This window comes from Balaenoptera musculus, chromosome 13, assembly GCF_009873245.2.
Source record: "Balaenoptera musculus isolate JJ_BM4_2016_0621 chromosome 13, mBalMus1.pri.v3, whole genome shotgun sequence".
Lineage (NCBI taxonomy): Eukaryota > Metazoa > Chordata > Mammalia > Artiodactyla > Balaenopteridae > Balaenoptera > Balaenoptera musculus.
This window is the reverse complement of record NC_045797.1, coordinates 14,508,075-14,525,018: the sequence shown is the minus strand read 5'-3', so window position 1 is coordinate 14,525,018 and position 16,944 is coordinate 14,508,075. Positions and strand designations below refer to the sequence as shown.

General features: G+C 39.8%; 1 pseudogene; it reads left to right on the top strand.

Annotated features, from left to right (window-relative positions):
* The first annotated feature begins 12,181 nt into the window (after positions 1-12,181).
* On the top strand, positions 12,182-14,025 carry LOC118906376 (annotated as a pseudogene).
* Positions 14,026-16,944: the final 2,919 nt, after the last annotated feature.

The following is a 16,944-nucleotide window of genomic DNA, read 5'->3' as shown; positions in this document are numbered from 1 at the left end:
CAGCCAGTTGGGCTGGGGCCAGCCCCACCTACTAGCACACCCACAGTATTAAGCCCTGCCACAACAGAAGGGCTCATGCACCCCACATAAGAGGCATCCCTAGAGCATATATCTCAGGTCCCCAGAGGGTAGCATGCTTCTGGGCCCCATACAACACCTCCTACAAAAGGTCAATTCTCCAAGACTGGGAAACATAACCAAATTACCTAATACATAGAAATAAACACAGAGAATTGGGCACAATGAGGAGACAGAGGAATATATTCCAAACAAAGGAAAAAGATACGACCTCAGAGAAGAAGAACTAAATGACATGGAGATAAGCAATCTACCCAATAAAGGGTTCAAGGTAATGATCATAAAGATGCTCACTGAACTTGGGAGAAGAATGGATGAACAGAGTGAATATTTCAACAAAGAGTTAGAAAATATAAAGAAGAACCAAACAGAGCTGAAGAATACAATAACTGAAATTAAACATACATTAGAAGTAATGAAGAGTAGATTAAATGGTACAGAGGAACTGATCAGTGATCTGGAAGATAGAGTAGTGGAAATCACCCAAGCTGAACAGAAAAAAAAGAAGTTTTAAAAAATGAGGATAGTTTAAGAGACCTCTGAAACAACATCAAGTATACTAACACTCACATTATAGGGGTCCCAGAAGGAGATGAGAGAGAGAGAGAGAGAGAGAGAGAGAGAGAGAGAGAGAGGCAGATTACTTATTTCAAGAAATAATAGTTGAAAACTTTCCTATCCTGAGGAAAGAAACAGACCTCACGTCCAAGAATTACAGAGAGTCCCAAACAAGATGAACCCAAAGATGTCCATACCCAGATACATTATATTAAAATGGCAAAAAATAAAGATAAAGAGGGAATCCTAAAAGCAGCAGGAGAAAAGCAACTAGTTACATACAAGGGAACTCCCATAAGACTCTCAGCTGACTTTTCAGCAGGAACTCTGCAGGCCAGAAGGAAGTGGCATGATGTATTCAAAGTGATAAAAGGAAAAAACCTACAGGTAAGAACATTTTACCCAGCAAGGTTATCATTCAGATTTGAAGGAGAGATAGTCTTACAGACAAGCAAAAGCTAAAAGAGTTCAGCACCACTAAACCAGCTTTATAAGAAATGTTAAAGAGACTTCTCTACATGGAAAAGAAAGGCCACAACTAGAAATATAAAAATTATGAAGGGAAAAATTATCACTGGTAAAGGAAAATATACAGTAAAGGTAGTAGATCAATTGCTTATAAAGCTAGTAGGAAGGTTAGAAGGCAAAGGTAGTAAAATCACCTATATTCACAATAAGTAGTTAAGGGGTACACGAAACAAAAAGATGTAAAATATGATGTCAAAAACATTAAACGTGGTGGGGGAGTAATAACATAGGGTGGTTAGCATACATTTAAACTTAAGAGATTATCAACTTGGACTTCCCTGGTGGTGCAGTGGTTAAGAATCCACCTGCCAATTCAGGGGACACGGGTTCGAGCCCTGGTCTGGGAAGATCCCACATGCTGTGGAGCAACTAAGCCCATGCGCCACAACTACTGAGCTTGCACTCTAGAGCATGTGTGCCACAATTACTGAGCCTGAACGCCACAACTACTGAAGCCCGCACACCGAGAGTCCGTGCTCCGCAACAAGAGAAGCCACTGCAATGAGAAACCCATGCACCGCAACAAAGAGTAGCTCCTCTCGCCACAACTAGAGAAAGCCCACATGCAGCACCGAAGACCCAACGCAGCCAAAAAAAATTAAAATATAAATAAATAAATAAATTTATAAAAAAAGAGATCATCAACTTAAAATAATAATATATATATGATTTTATATATATGTGTATATATATACACACACACATACACACATGTTGTTATTTATGAACCTCATTGTAACCACAAACCAAAAACCTATAATAGATACACACACAAGAAAGGGAAAGGTATCCAAACATAACACTAAAGATAGTCATCAAATCACAAGTAAAGAGAGCAAAAGAAGAAGAAAAGAACAAAAAAGAATTATGAAAAAAACTCCAAAAATTAACAAAATGGCAATAAGTAAATACATATCAATAATTGCTTTAAATATAAATGGACAAAACCCTCCAATCACATACAGTGGCTGAATGGATACAAAAACAAGACCCATATATATGCTGCCTACAAGAGACTCACTTCAGATCTAAAGACACACACAGACTGAAAGGGGATGAAAAAAGGTATTTTATGCAAACAGAAACAAAAAGAAACCTGAGAAGGAGTTCTCTAATGACCTAGAGATTAGGATCCTGGGCTTTCACTGCCGTGGCCCAGGTTCAATCCCTGGTCGGAGCACTGAGATCCTGCAAGCTGGGTGGCACAACCAAAAAAAGAAAAAGAAAAAGAAAGCTGAGGGAAAAAAACTTATATCAGGGAAAATAGAGTTTAAAACAAACACTGTAACAAGAGACAAAGAAAAACATTACATAATGATAAAGGGATTAATCCGACAAGAAGATATAATAATTGAAAATAAACATGCACCCCAAATAGGATCACTTAAATACGTAAAGCAAATTTAACAAACATAAAGGGAGAAATTGAAAGTAATGCAATAACAGTAGGGGACTTAACACCTCACATCAATGGATATCCAGACAGAAAACCAATAAGGAAACACTAGCTTTAATGACAAATTAGACCCATGGGAATTAATAGATAGATAGATAGATAGATAGATAGATAGATAGATAGATAGATAGATAGATAGAGAGAGAGATAGATAGATAGATATAGATATAGATATAGATATAGATATAGATATAGAACATTCCATCAAAACTAGCAGAATACACATTCTTTTCAAGTGTGCATGGAACATTCTCCAGGATAGCTCATATGCTAGGCCACAAAACAAGTCTCATATTTTAAAAGATTGAAATTATATCAAACATATTCTCTGACCACAGCTGTATGAGACTAGAGATCAACTACAAGATAAAAACTGCAAAAATCCCACAAGCATGTGGAATCTAATATGCTACTAAACAACCAATGGGTCATTGAAAAAATCAAAAAGAAAAAATTTTAAATACCTGGAGACAAATGAAAATGGAAACAGACAATCCAAAATCTATGGGATACAGCAAAAGCATTTCTAAGAGGGAGGTTTATAGCGATACAAGCCTACCTCAGGAAACAAGAAAAACCTCAAATAGCAACCTAATCTTACAGCTTAAGGAATTAGAAAAAGAAGAACAAACAAAACACAAAGTTAGTAGAAGAAAAGAAATAATAAATATTCGAGTGGAAATAAATGAAATAGAGACTGAAAAATGATAGAAAACATCAATGAAACTAAGAGCTGCTTCTTTGAAAAAAAAAAAGATAAACCTTTAGCCAGACTCATTAAGAAAAATGAGAGGGTCCAAATAAATAAAATCAGAAATGAGAGCAAAGACTGTCACCATGTCCTGTCCACTGTCTGCTGCACATGGTGGGGGTTTGCTCCAGGACCTTGCTTCAGATGTGTAAGCTCCCCCATCCATTAAACCACTGATGTCTCTGAAAAACAAAAAAAGAAAGAAATGAAAGAGGAGAAGTTACAACTGACACCATAGAAATACAAAATATAATAAGAGATGACTATGAACCATTATATGCCAATAAAATGGACAAACTAGAAGAAATGGATAAATTCTTATAAATGTACAATTTCCCAGGACTGAATCTGGAAGAAATAGAAAATATGAACAGACAGATTACCAGTAATTAAACTGAATCAGTAATTTAAAAATCTCCAAGCGGGCTTCCCTGGTGGTGCAGTGGTTAAGAATCTGCCTGCCAATGCAGGGAACATGGGTTCGAGCCCTGGTCTGGGAAGATCTCACATGCCACAGAGCAACTAAACTCGTGTGCCACAACCACTGAGCCTGCGCTCTAGAGCCCGCGAGCCACAACTACTAAGCCCGCATGCCACAACTACTGAAGCCTGTGTGCCTAGAGCCCGTGCTCCGCAACAAGAGAAGCCACCGCAATGAGAAGCCTGCACACTGCAATGAAGAGTAACCCCCGCTCGCTGCAATTAGAGAAAGCCTGTGCACAGCAACAAAGACCCAACACAGCCTTAATTAATTAATTAATTAATTAAATTTAAAAATCTCCAAGCAAACAAAAGTCCAGGACCAGATGACCTCACGGGTGAATTCTACAAAACATTCAAAGAAGAATTAACCCCTATGCTTCTCAAATTATTTCAGAAAATTGTAGAGGAAGGAATGCTTCTGAACTCATTCTATGAGGCCAGCACCACCCTGATACCAAGACCAGAAAAAACAGCACAAAAAGAAAATTACAAACCAATATCACTGATGAACATAGATGCAAAAATCCTCAACAAAATAATAGCAAACTGAATTCAACAATACGTTAAAAGGTTCATACACCATGATCAAGTGGGATTTATCCCAGGGATGCAAGGATGGTTTAATATCCACAAATCAGTCATTGTGATACATCACATTAACAAACTGAAGAATAAAAATTAAATGATCATCTCAATAAATGCAGAAAAGGCTTTTGACAAAAGTCAACGTTTATTATGATAAAAACTCTCAACAAAGTGGGTATAGAGGGAACATACCTGAATATAATAAAGGCCATATATGACAAATCCACAGCCAATATCATGTTCAATGATGAAAATTTGAAAGCATTTCCTCTAAGATCAGGAATAAGACAAAGATACCCACTCGCACTACTTTTATTTAATATAATATTGGAAGTCCTAGCCACAGCAATCAGACAAAAAAAGAAATAAAAGGAATCCAAATTGGAAAGGAAGAAGTAAAACTGTCACTGTTTGCAGATGACATGATACTATATATAGAAAATTCTAAAGGTGCTACCAGAAAACTACTAGATATCATCAATGAATTTAGTAAAGTTTCAGGATACAAAATTAATATGCAGAAATCTATTGCATTTCTATACACTAACGACAAACTATCAGAAAGAGAAATTGAGAAAACAATTCTGTTTATAATTGCATCAAAAAGAATAAAATACCTAGGAATAAATCTAACCAAATAGGCAAAAGGCTTGTACTCTGAAAACTATAAGACATTGATGACTTTCTTCAGTTGAAAATGACACAAACCAATGGAAAGATATACCAAGCTCATGGATTAGAATAATTAATATTGTTAAAATGACCATACTACCTAAAGCAATCTACAGATTCAACTCAATCCCTATCAAAATAACAAAGGTAGTTTTCACAGAACTAGAACAAGTAATTCTAAAAGACCTCAAATAGCCAAAGCAGTCTTGAGAAAGCAGAACAAAGCTGGAGGTATTATGTGCCCTGATTTCAAACTATACTACAAAGCTATGGGAATCAAAACAGTACGATACCAGCACAAAAACAGACACATAGATCAATGGAACAGAATAGAGAGCTTAGAAATAAACACACACTTATATAATCAATTAATCTATGACAAAAGAAGCAAGAATAGGGACTTCCCTGGCAGTCCAGCAGTTAAGATTCCATGCTTCCACTGCAGGGCGTGTGGGTTTGATCCCTGGTTGAGCCCATGCCACGTGGTGCAGCCCCCCACCCCAAAAAAGAAGCAAGAATATACAATGGGGAAAAGAGAGTCTCTTCACTAAATGGTGTCTTCTCAAAAAATGGGAAAACTGGACATCTATGTGCAAAAGTATCAAACTGGACTACTTTCTCACACTATATACACAATAACTCAAAATGGATTAAAGATTTAAATGTAAAACCTGAAACCATAAAACTTTTAGAAGAAAATATAGACAGTATGCTCTTTAACATCAGTCTTAGCAACATTTTTTTGGATCTCTCTCCTCACTGAAGGGAAATAAAAGCAAAATTAAACAAATGGGACTACATGACACTAAAAAACTTTTGCACAGTGAAGGAAACTATCAACAAAGTGAAAAGGCAACCTATTGAATGAGAGAAGATATTTGCAAATCATATATTTAATAAGGGGTTAATACCCAAAATATACAAAGAACTCATACAACTCAACATCAAAAAAACAAACAACCCAATTTAAAAATGGGCAGAGGACCTGAATAGACATTTTTGTAAAGAAGACATACAGATGGCCAACAGACACATGAAAAGATGCTCAACATCATTAATCATCAGGAAAATGCAAATAAAAACCAGAATGAGATACCATCTCACACTTGTTAGAATGGCTATCATCCAAAAGACAACAAATAACAAGTGTTGGCAAGGATGTGGGGAATCCTTATGCACTGTTGGTGGGAGTGTAAATTGGTGCAGTCACTATGGAAAATAGTATGGAGGTTCCTCAAAAACTTCAAAATAGAACTGCCATATGATCCAGCAATTTCACTTTTGTGTATTTACCCAAAGAAAACAAAAACACTAATTTGAGAAGATATATGTACACCAAAGTTCATTGCAGCATTATTTACAAAGCCAAGATATGAAAGCAACTTAAGCGTCTATCAATAGATGAATGAATAAAGAAGATGTGGTGTATATATACAATGTAATATCACTCAGCCATGAAAAAAATAAATATTGCTATTTATGACAACATCAGTGGGCCTAGAGGATATTACACTAGGTGAAATAAGTCATACAGAGAAGGAGAAATACCATATGATCTCCTTTATTTCTGGAATCTAAAAAACAAAACAAAACGAACAAACAATACAAACTGAAAGAGACTCATAGATACAGAAAACGAATGGGTGGTTGCGGGGGGTGGGGGTGGGGTGACATAGGTGAAGGAGGTTAAGAAATACAAACCTCCAGTTATAAACTAAATAAGCCACTGGATGTAATATACAGCATAAAGAATATGGTCAATAACATTGTAATAACTTTATGTGGGGACCAATGGTTACTAGAATTATCATGGTGATCCTTTCATAATGTATGCAAGTGTCAAGTCACTATACAGTACACCTGAAACTAACATAATATTGTACATCAACTATATTTCAATTTTAAAAATCTTACTACAAAGCTAAAGTAATCAAGGCTGTGTGGTACTGGCATAAGGACAGACATATATATCAATGGAATAGAATTTAAAGTCCAGAAATAAACTCTCACATTTAGAGTCAATTGATTTTCAACAAGAGTGCCAAAGCAGTTCAATGGGGAATAGAAAAATCTTTTCAGCAAATGGTGTTGGGACAACTGGATATTCACATACAAAAGAATCAGTCTAGACCCCTATCTCACACCATATACAAAATATAACTCAAAATTATCAAAGACTGAAATATTAGAGCCTAAACTATAAAGCTCTTAGAAGAAAAGATAGGTGCAAATCTTCATGATCTTGAATTAGATATGACACTAAAAACACAAGTACAAAAAAAGAGAGAAAAATAAGACTTTATCAAAAATTGAAACTTTTGTACCTCAAAGGACATGATCAAGAAAGTAAGAAGACAATGACACAATGGGAGAAAATTTTTGCAAATAATATATTTGGTAAATGACTTGTGTCTAGAATCTATAAAGAGATCCTACAACTCAATAATAATATGATAAATAACCCAATTTTTTAAATGGGCAAAGAACCTGAATAGACATTTCTCCAAAGAAGATATACAAATGGTTAATAAGCACATGAAAAGATGCTCAACATCATTAGTCATAAGGGAAATGCAAATCAACATATATGTTCACCTGATTGATGACAAAGCCAACACCTGCAGTAGTACAGTGGGGAAAAGGGGAAAAGATGTTCTTTTCTAAGGCAATTGAATAGCCAAAGGGACAAAATAAATCTTGACCCCCTACCTCACATTCATGAAAATCAATTCTAGGTGAATTATAGATCTAAATGTGAAAGGTTAAAAAACTAATCTTTAAGGATAAAACTTGAGGTAGGCAAATGTTTCTCACCATGACACAAAACAACAAGTTAAAAAGGAAAAAAATGATACATTGGACTACGTTCAGATCAAAGACTTCTGTTCATCAAAAGACACCATTAAAAGTGTGAAAAGGCAAGCACAGAGTGGGAGAAGATATTTACAATAAAGGACTCACATGGCAGACTGAGATGCCCAATTCAGATCCCTCTTCAAGAGAGGACTCACTGCAGACCCGTGAGGAGTGTGGTTAACACACAACCTCCTGCTGTTGGCTCCTTCAGGTCCACATCAGCATTTTGAGCCCAGGTCATGTTCTTCTTGTGGTGGCTCTTGACCAATGATTGAAAAAGGCACTGATAACCACCATGTTCTTTGCAGGGTGTTCCTCAACCAAAGATAAGCAAGGCATTGGTACAAGGTCCTAGCTGTTTCCACCCCACCATGGGGCTCCTCTAATGGGCAGCCTTTGCTCCAGAGCTCCCTGTTGGGCTGTCAGAGAGCTTCAGGTCTACACTGTAGTCTGATGGCCCCCTCCCAATCCTCCTTTCTCTCCTTTTCTTTCATTGGTGCTACTCCACCATAAGCTTTGCATACTACTTACTCCACCTCAGTCTCTGCTTCCCAGAGAACTCAAGTCAGTTCAACTTATATCCAGAATACATTAAAAGAACCACTTCACATCAATAAATAAAATGGCAGACAACCCAATAGAAAAACAGGCAACATATATGAATAGGCAGTTCATAAAAGAGAATATCCTAATGGCCAATAAATAAATGAAAATGTTCTTATATTAGTTTCCTGGGATTGCTATAACAAATTCCCATAACCTTGGTGGTTTAAAACTACAGACATTTATTTTCTTACAGTTCTGGGGGCTAAAAGTCTGAAATCAAGATACTGGCAAGGTCACACTCCTTCTGGAAGCTCTGAGGGAAAATCCATCCCTTGCATTTTCTGGTCTCTGGTGGTTGCTGGCATTCCTTGGCTTGATGCTGCATCATTCCAATCTCTACCTCCATCTGCCCTCCACCTCCTCCTCTGTGCCTCTCTCTTATGAAGACACCTGTTATAGCATTTAGGGCCCACTAGTTAATCCAAGATAATCTCTTCATCTCATCCTTAATTTAATCACATCTGCAAAAACTTTACTATATAAGATAATATTCACAGCTTCCAGGAATTAGGACCTGATGTCTTTTGAGGGCACCATTCAGCGCACTCAAGCTTGTATCATTAGTTGTCAGGAAAATGCAAAGGAAGTGCAAATTAAGATCACAACGTGCTGTTACTTTACAACCACCAGAGTAGCTAAAATGAAAAAGGTGACATCAAGTGTTGGCAGAAATGTGGAGCAACCAGAACTCTCATACATTGCTCATGTAACAAATTGATACAAGTATGCCACATAAATGGGTGGCAGTACTAAAAGCTAAGCATAGGCATACCCTAAGACCCCAAAATTCTAGTCCGAGGTATGTGGCAGTTTTAAAACACAGCTGCAAATTCTTTGACACTCCTTTTATCAAAAAACAGGTGTCTATATCCACTGCCTTTGAACCACAGAGGGTTTATGACTGTTTTGACCAGTAAAGTGTGGTGTTGGTGACACTGTGTGACTTTTTTAAAAAATAATTATTTATTTATTTATTTGTTTTGGCTGCACCGGATCTCAGTTGCGGCAAGTGGGATTTTTGTTGTGGCGTGCGGGATCTTTAGTTGCATCACTTGGACTTCTTAGTTGTGGCATGCATGCGGGATCTAGCTCCCCAACCAGGGATCGAACCCAGACCCCCTGCATTGGGAGCACAGAGTCTTACCCACTGGACCACCAGGGAAGTCCCGACACTGTGTGACTTTTGAAGCCAGATCATAAAAGGTCTTACAGCTTCCATTTTGATTGCTAGAATACTTTCTCTTAGAGCTCCCAGTCTCCAGGTAAGAAGTCTGACGACATGAGGCCCCCATGCTGTGAGGAAGCCTCAGCCACTGGTGGAGATTGTGGACAAGTACCCTGAAGTCTAGTTCCAGTTTAGCTCAGGCTTTGAGTTACCCCAGCCCAGACACCAGATAAGTGAGTGAAGAAGTCTCCACATGATTCCAGCCCCTGGCCACTGAATCACCCCCAGCCATTTGTGTTTTCCCAGCTGAGGCCCCAGACAAGGTAGAGCAGAGTACACATTGTACCTTCTGTATCTTATCCAAATTCCTTACCCACAGAATCAATGAGTATACTACAATGAGACTGTCATGCAGCCATAGGTAGCTGAGACAATACCTAACAGAAATATGTATATAAATTCACCGAAATATAAATACAAGGATATTCATAGCAGCACTATTTGTACTAGCTCCAAACTGGTGACTACCTCAAAATGCCTATCAATCGTGGAATAGATTAATAATCTGTGGTATATTCACAGAGTGGAATACTACACAACAATAAGAATAAACAAATTATGGCCACACAAAATAATATGGATGATACCCACAAACATTTAAGGCTTTGAACAACAGAATCCAGACACAAAAAAACATATATTGATTATTCCATTTATACATAATTTTTATAAATTTAAAAATAGGCAAAACAAAGCAAATCTATGATGTTAGAAGTCAGGATAGTGGTTGGTTACCCTTGAGGGAAGTAGTAGCTAGAAGGTTTATACTCTGGGTAATGTTCTGTTTCTTGAGCTGAGTGTCGGTCACATAGGGGTGATCAGTTTGTGAAAATTTGTCAAGCTGTATACTGTAAATTGCACACTTTTATGTAAATATGTTACATTTCAATAAAAATGAAAAGAAAGAAATCTGTGCCTTGGAAGCAATGAAATAGAGTATTTCAAAGGGAGAAGGATGGACAGCACAGAGACAGTAGCTGAAAGATGATGGTCTTGAGGCTTAAAAGAAACAATCTTGATTCCAAGTGAAAGCAAAAATGTCTGGAAGCCTACTAAGTTTTCAATGGAACTTTACTGCCAAAAAAATCCCAAGACTGGCCTGATATAACCTGTGAGAGTTAATTCAACCCGCTCCAAAGTGCACTCTAAACCCCAAGTCCGCACCAGCAGAAGCAGACTGAAGGCAATGAGTCTCCGAGAAGCAGACATTCCAGTGCCCACACAGATGTGGCCATGGAGGATGAGAGACAGGGAAGAAACTGAGAAGGCAGAGCCACAGCCACAAAAGACCTTTATGTCCTATAGTGTCTCTCCCTTCCTTGTTCCATCCAACTGACTGGTACGTAGGTGTGAGGGCTGGAGCTCCAGAAGCCACCTTGTTCCTTGAGAAAGGAAACCATGGGCTATAAAGCAGTGGGGTGATGAGATAAAAGACCCAGAGAACTTGGCAGTGAACCAGGCAGCAGACCCTACTGCCAGGGCTGGAGGTCTCTGCTATCCTACTCAACTGCACTTGGTGATTGCTACAGACCAGTGACTGCTACATGCTGCCCATTCTCCCCTTTTTTGAATGAGAGTTTTAACCACTAAAACCTATTCTCAATCATTGTTCAGCAGATGGGTTGTCATTTAGTTTTTACGTCACTGGAACATGAAGAGTCACATCTGAGCCTGAAAAGAAGGACTTTGAGCTAGATGTCAGAGGGTGAGGCTTTTGAGGTTTCTCTTTTGGAAGACGAGTGTGTTCTAGATGTGGGAAGGGAGTATAAAATGGATGTGTTTATTTTATTTTATTTATTTATATTTGGCTGCGTTGGGTCTTCGTTGCTACACACGGGCTTTCTCTAGTTGTGGTGAGTGGGGTTACTCTTTGTTGCGGTGCGCATGCTTCTCATTGCGGTGGCTTCTCTTGTTGTGGAGCACGAGCTCTAGGCGGGCGGGCTTCAGTAGTTGTGGTACACAGGCTCAGTAGCTGTGGCTTGCTGGCTCTAGAGTGCAGACTCAGTAGTTGTGGCGCACGGGCTTAGTTGCTCCACGGCATGTGGGATCTTCCCGGACCAGGGCTCGAACCCGTGTCCCCTGCATTGGCAGGCGGATTCTGAACCACTACGCCACCAGGGAAGTCCCAAAATGGATGCTTAATAGCCAAAAGACAGACTGTGGTAGAGATTTGCTACTTGCCTATGCCAGGAGCCATTGTCCTCCTTTTCCTTATGTCAGAACCACAAATTTAAATGGGAAGGTAGGCAGGGGCGGCGAGGACGGCGGAGGAGGGGGCCGTGGCTAGGATGGGGGTGCGGAATGGATGGAAGAGGCGTCTGTAAGGGCGGTGAGGTCGCAGAGGAACATCGTGGGGATCCACGACTATCATCTGTTCTACAAGATGACTAACAGCCGCCCTCTTTGCAGCTTTACTGCAGTGGGGGAAATTGATCACGTACACATTTGTCTGAACATATTTGTGCCTTGTTGATTGGGGAAGAATATGGCTATGTCACATTTGTTGTGGAAAAGAAACGTTTTCTTGCCCACAGGGTAATTTTAGCAGTCAGGTGCCAATATTTTCGAGCATTACTGTATGGTGGAATGTGACAATCTCAGCCTGAAGTCAAAATCCCTCTCCAGGACACCACTGCAGAAGCATTCGCAATGCTACTTACATACATCTATTCAATACACTAGGCAGGCGAGGCTGACAGATAAGAAGGAGGAGGTGCTGCTGGACTTTTTGAGCCTGGCTATAATATGGATTTCCAGAACTGGAGTACTCTATCTCTGAGTACCTCTGCGCCAAACTTAGCATTCAGAATGTCTGTATGACTTTTGATGTTGCCAGTCTCTACTTACTTCCCAAGTTAACTTGCATGTGCAGCATGTTTATGGACAGAAATGCTCAGGAGGTATTCTCAAGCCAAGGCTTCCTCTCCCTTTCTAAAACAGCACTTTTAAACATCGTATTAAAAGATTCATTTGCAGCTCCCGAAAAAGATATTTTCCTAGCCTTGTTAAACTTATGTAAGCATAATTCAAAGGAGAATCATGCTGAAATCATGCAGGCTGTGTGTTTGCCTTTGATGAGTCTCACTGAACTTCCGAATGATGTGAGGCCTTTGGGACTGTGGTCCCCTGATGCCATTCTGGATGCTATTAAAGTTCAATCAGAGAGCCGGGACATGGACCTCAATTTTAGAGACATGCTCATACCAGAAGAAAACATTGCAACTATGAAGTATGGAGCCCAGGTGGTAAAAGGGCAGCTGAAGTCTGCCTTATCAGACGGTGACACTCAAAATTATGATTTGGATCATGGATTTTCTAGGCATCTGATTGATGATGACTGCAGTTCTGGCATCGAGATTAAGCTGTGTCAGCCGTCCACTAGCAATCATATTCGGATATACTCCTGTTGGACCAAGATAGCGGTCTCATTCATATTTCATTGAAGTGTCAATGGATGAACTTGATTGGATCAGAGTGATTGATCATTCACAATATCTGGGTCGTTCTTGGCAAACGTTATATCTTCCAGCCCATGTCAGCAGGTATATTCAAATAGTTGGGACTCATAACACAGTGAATAAAATTTTTCAGATTGTGGCTCTTGAATGTATGTTTACAAACAAAACTTTCACTCTGGAGGAGGGGCTAATAGTGCCCATGGAGAACGTTGCAACAATTGCTGATTGCGCCAGTGTGATTGAAGGGGTCAGTCAGAGCCAAAATACCTTGCTGAACAAGGACACCAAGAACTATGACTGGGATTCTGGCTATACATGTCATCAGCTGGGAAGTGGTACAATTGTGGTTCAACCGGCACAGCCATACATGATCGGGTCAAGGTGGTTATTACTGTGGGACTGTGAAGATCAGAGCTACAGCTACCATGTTGAGGTTTCCACCAACCAGCAGCAGTGGACCATAGTAGCCGAAAGAACTAAAGTCGCCTGCAAGTCCTGGCAATCAGTAACTGTTGAAAGACAGCCGGCCTCCTTCATCCGGATCGTTGGAACACACAACACTGCAAACGAGGTGTTCCACTACGTCCACTTTGAGTGTCCTGAGCAGCAGAGCAGCCAGAAGGAGGAAAACAGTGGGGAATTGGGGACAGGGGACACCAGCCTGGCCAGTCAGCAGCTCGACCCGCACGTCCTGTAGGCCCCCAGCGGCAACTCACTGCCTTCCAGCCCAGGCTCCAACTCGTACTCAGCCATCCAGCAGCACCAATAAAGGTGGTGCACGTGTGGAGTGACTCGGGTGGGCCCAGATGGCGCAGGAACTGTGTCCTCCCCGAGCCGGGATCCCTGTGGACTAACCCCCATCCCTCCCTGCGAGGAGCAGACCTGGCTGCAGAAACGGACATAGAACAGGTTTCCTCCCAAGGACACAAAAGGGCTGCTTTGTTCTCCCCGATTTGTTCAAATCAGGCTGGTCTCCAGAGGGAGAAAGTGGGTCTTCAATCTTCATCAAGTCCACCATTAACACCTTACCTCTCTAATCTAACCCCACAAAGGGCACAGAAGGAAGTAGTAGACAGGCCTGAGTCAGAATATAAAAATGGCATATGAACACGGGAATGGAAGAGAATATATTAAGCCTTCATTACCTGGAGGCACCCTTTAGGAAATGGGTTTCCATAGAGTGTTTACTTTTATGGAGCACATTGCCCTGGCAACTAAATGATTTTTTATTTCTTAAAGTTATTCTCCATTTGCTGAAGCATAGGTGTTCCAGATCTTTTTGAAAGGCTCAAACAGCAAATCTCTTGTTTTAATCCCTTTTGATGCTGTAATTTTCCTTCCTTAGTTCTGAACGGTTGAGCGCGGGGTAGAGCCAAGAAATATGGTGCACATCTCCTAAATGAGGCACAGATGCAGCTAATCATGGCACCTGGTCTGACAAGGAAAATCCTTTGAGGAAGTTCAACAAAATACACAATAAGCAAATCAATCTGTGGACACTGGAGTTAATAATCACTTGAACTGCCAAGTTATTAACCTGTCATTCCTGAAATGTATCCAGCCTTTAAATTTGGGAGGTTGACAAGGAAATAGTGATTATTCCACCAGCTAATTTAATGTTCAGAAGTACATATAGATGAATGTATACCAACTTCTGGTTGGGCTGGACCTGTCCTTGATTTGCCACAGGTTAGTGGAGCCCTGTGGAGTCAGCCCTCCTGCCGGTCGGTGTCAGGAACGCAAAAGTGGGCCTTTCCCACACGCACGGTGGTGATCAGTGGTCGCTGTTTTTTCCCCAGACCATAATACTCAGCCAGGGATTGGAAAAAACAAAAAAAATCAGTTCTAAGAAGCTTACTTCTTAATCCTCACTGAAACGATCTCATCCGACAGTTGTCACTTGATCTGGCTCTGTGTGTCTGAGTAATTTCCATCCCAGTGCTAACCGCCCTGTGTAACGTGATGAGATTGTTTCCGGGTTTTGCTAATTCCCAGAGTTCTCCCCTTGGCTGGCTGTCGTGATCAGGTCCTCTGCACACACTGCTTGGAGGAGGGGTGGGGCTGACTGGGGGTCCTTTCTGTCTTAAAGACACATTTGTCTTGGGTGTACAAAGAGCCAGTGGGTCAGCTGTTTCCTCCTAGCGTGACGTAGCTGTGAGTGATTTATCAGTATTGGAATAGTAGGGTATCTTCAAACTGCATGATTAAACAGGAAGGTTGTCTTTCTGCTAGTCAAACAAACAAACAAACAAAAAAGCAAATAAATAAATAAATGGGAAGGTAATTCAACCTACTAAAGTTCTATAATTCCCAGCCTCACTTATAGCTAGGTGTGGTCATGTGACTAAATTCAAGAATGACAAACTGAATTGGGAATGACTTCTCAATACACAAACAGAGGCCAATAAACAGTTCAATGATATCTTCAAAATATGAAGAGAAAATAACTGTCAGTGTAGAATTTTATATCCGGGGAAATTCTCATTTGAAAACAAGAGCAAAATAAAGACATTTCAGACAGGACTTACACCCACTGACCCTTGACTGATAGAACTTCAGAAGATATACTTCAGGAAAAATAAAAATGACCTCAGAAGAACAATCAAAGGTGTTAGAAATGAAAAATGAGCAATAAAAATTATAAACATGGAGAAATCTAAATAAACACTCGACCATATAAAATCATCATCATCGTCATCTCTAATTCGTGTGGTTAAAAAGAACTAAAATTCTGGACAGCAATAGCATATAATTTGGGAGAGAGTAGTCTGAGTTAAAGCATTCTAAGGCCTTTGTATTTTGGGGAGGAAGGTAAAGATAGTAGCTGTACAGATGCTATCAATGCCCTGCCTGTATAGCCTTGGGCTTTACCATTTCCGGACTCTAGCTTAACTTATAAATGGAAACATTTGAAACTTTTCCTGAGGGCTTCTTCTGGCCATTACAGCTCTCCTGTACATGGGCAGGACAAGCTGGAAGTGCTGAGGAATTAATGTCTCCAAAAGAAGCCCTCAACTAAGAACTGATGGGAATTAGCTGATAAATACTCCAGCTCCTGCATTCCTTGGCACACATTCTACACTGTCTCCTTGAGCTTCCTATTGGGGTTTAGCACTAGTTGGCCACGTTGGTAACATAAATAGAGACCTTTGATTGGTGTCCTTCCCTTCCCTGTCTCATTTCCCTTTTCCCTTATCAGTGTTTACTCAAGCCATCTCCCCAGTAAACTATTTTACTCAAATTCTTACCTCAAGGTCTGCTTCTGAGGCAACCCAAACTAGCATGCATACTAACTTTGGACTTTGTTAAATATTTGTGTTAAAATTTCTCAAATAGCCATTTAAAAAATAGTAAGAAAAAAAAAAGGAAAGATAGGAAAAAATCCAATCAGTTAAAGTGAAGTCAAGAAAGGATGGGAAATAAGAAAAAATAAAAGTAACACAAATAGCACAAAAGGAGAAATGAAAATTCATTCAAATATATCTGTAATAGGGACTTCCCTGGCAGCCCAGTGGTTAAGACTCCGCACTTCCACTGCAGGGGGTGCTGGTTCGATCCCTGGTTGGGAACTAAGATCCCACATGCCATGCAAGATGGCCAAAAAACATTTTTTTTAATCTGTAATAAATGTAAATGGGCAAAACTCTCCAGCTGAAAGACAAAGATTAACAGCTTGATTCTTTTTGTA